General features: G+C 42.0%; 1 long non-coding RNA gene across 1 annotated transcript in view; it reads right to left on the bottom strand.

The window, feature by feature from the left end:
- LOC119421512 overlaps window positions 1–2,321 on the bottom strand; it is a 15,844-nt gene that overhangs the window by 13,310 nt on the left and 213 nt on the right. The gene's annotated exons all lie outside the window — the stretch shown is intronic.

Below are 2,321 nucleotides of genomic sequence, written 5' to 3' on the forward strand. Positions count from 1 at the left end.
TTTTCTCTTAAATGTCAAATAATATTAATTCTTTCCTCTCATAAGTGTTGTGAAAAATGCTGAAAAACAGAAAACCAAGCCCTTAAAAAAACAAGGCGCTATATGAACTTTCTCCACGGTATTAATATTACCACAGCGACATCTAGTGGCGAAACATAAAAAATAACAACTGCCGTTACAGATGGTCTTTTTCTTTCGGCTTTTCCCTCTTCAAGGGTCTCCACAGCGAGTCATCCTCCTCCATCTCTGTCCTCTGCATCCTCACTCCACCTCTATGTCTCTAACTGCATCCATATATCTCCTCTTTGTGTTGTTCCTGGCAGCTGTATTTCTAACATCCTTCTACCAGTATACCCACTGTCCCTCCTCTGGACATGTTCAAACCATCTCAGTCTGGTCTCTCTAACTTTATCTCCCAGTTGTTCAACCTGTGCTGTACCTCTGATGATCTCATTCCTAATTTTATCCATCCTTGTCACTTCTAACACCCCAGCATCTTCATTTCTGCCACTTCCAGTTAAATTATTATTTGATTTGATGATTTAGCACTTTTCTTTTTACAGTACTACAGTACAATAGTGGTTCTAAAAGTTGGCGTCAGGACCCCACTGTGGTTTCTGAAACAAGTTGAAAAAAAAAAAACAGCTGGAGGAGAATTTTGCCAAGAATTAGTTTAATTGGCAGCAGGTCAGTAAAAGCACCGGGTGTTACAAGAGCATTTTGAACCACTCACAAGTAAAGATGGGCAGAGAACACCAGTCTGAGAAAAAATGTCGAAAGAATGAAATAATTTCAGAATAATGCTCCTCAACAAATAGTTGCTAATACTCTGATTGTCCTGTTCAAATTTCATCAAAGCATTCCAGAAGATCTTCGGGCCCCTCAGGCAGGGCTGCATTAAAACAGGTCTAATTCTGTAATGAACATCCCTGCTCAGCATCACTTCCACAAATCACTGGAAACACAATTCAACATGTCAGCCACAAATTAAATAATCACAAATGATCCAGGTTCCAGTCGCCAGAGCCCACATCTCACCAGCAGGAACCACAAGGTCAACAACAGTGGAGAAAGTGGGAGGCCTCCATGTCCAACTGTCCCCCTCTTATAATGCTGTCATCGCAAGGATCACTGCTCTCCATGAATGGCAAAAGGCCTTCGGGGCACTAACGTTTGGTCGTTAGGTTGATGGTCCTCCTTTTGCATGTCAACAGCTAGTTCTGGATGGCACCAGCAAACTGGTCGATCCACTATGAGAAGGTGCTGTTTATAAGACTGAGTTTGTTGCAGCTCCTCAGACTGAAGAAGTGTTTTGGATAAAAGACGAAACGTTTCAACAAAGAAGAAGGACCTGACTGTGTATTTGAGAGTTGGTGTGGGAGCAGGAACGTGATGTGTTCAGCTCCTGAGTTTTGCTTCTTACAGGACTTACTTGATCGTGGAAAAGCCTTTTCCACCATCAAAGTTTATTTAGCTGCCATTTCTGCACACCATGTGGGTTTTGGGGATGCTCCAGTGGGGCAGCATTCGCTTAGGTTTATAAAGGACGCTTGTCGTCTGCATCCTACAGTGAAGCACCTTTTCCCCATCATGGGATTTACCCATAGTCCTGGAAGCCCTCTCAGGCCTGCCATTTGAGCATAACGAGTATGCAGACGTAGAAGTTCTGGCCCTAAAAACAATCCTGCTGCTGGCCTTAACATGGGCAAGGGAAGCGAGTTCAATGTGCTGTCTGTGCATGCATCATGCTCACAATTCTCTCCGGATGACAAGAAGGTGGTGCTGCACCCTGATCCTGTTTTTGTGCCAAAGGTTGGTGACTCATTCTACAGATGATCTTCTCTGGAGCTGCTGGCTTGTCATCCTCCAACATTTGCTGACAAGAATGAAAGATGATTACATCAGCCGTGTCCATTGAGCATGTTTTATGTTTATTTGGACAGGACTAAGGTTTCCATAGTGGTAACCAACTCTTGGTGTCCTGGGCTTCCGGCCATAAAGGGAAGCCTCTAACCAGCCATTGGCTGTCTCGCTGGATTGTGGAGACGATCGGGGAGGCCTATAGCCCCTTATCCACAGGTCCAGGTCTTGTAGGACCCTATTGTGCCTTACTTAGACCAGTTCCAGCGGGACCGCTTTATTTGTCTCGACAGTACAGTGTCTCGATATATATATATATATATATATACACATATACTGTATATATACATTTATACATATATATAAATATATACATATACATATATAATATATATGTATATATATACATATATGTATATATATGTATATATATAAATGTATATATATATATATATATATAT

This window comes from Nematolebias whitei, chromosome 15 (genome assembly GCF_014905685.2).
Source record: "Nematolebias whitei isolate Nwh7 chromosome 15, NemWhi1, whole genome shotgun sequence".
NCBI lineage: Eukaryota > Metazoa > Chordata > Actinopteri > Cyprinodontiformes > Rivulidae > Nematolebias > Nematolebias whitei.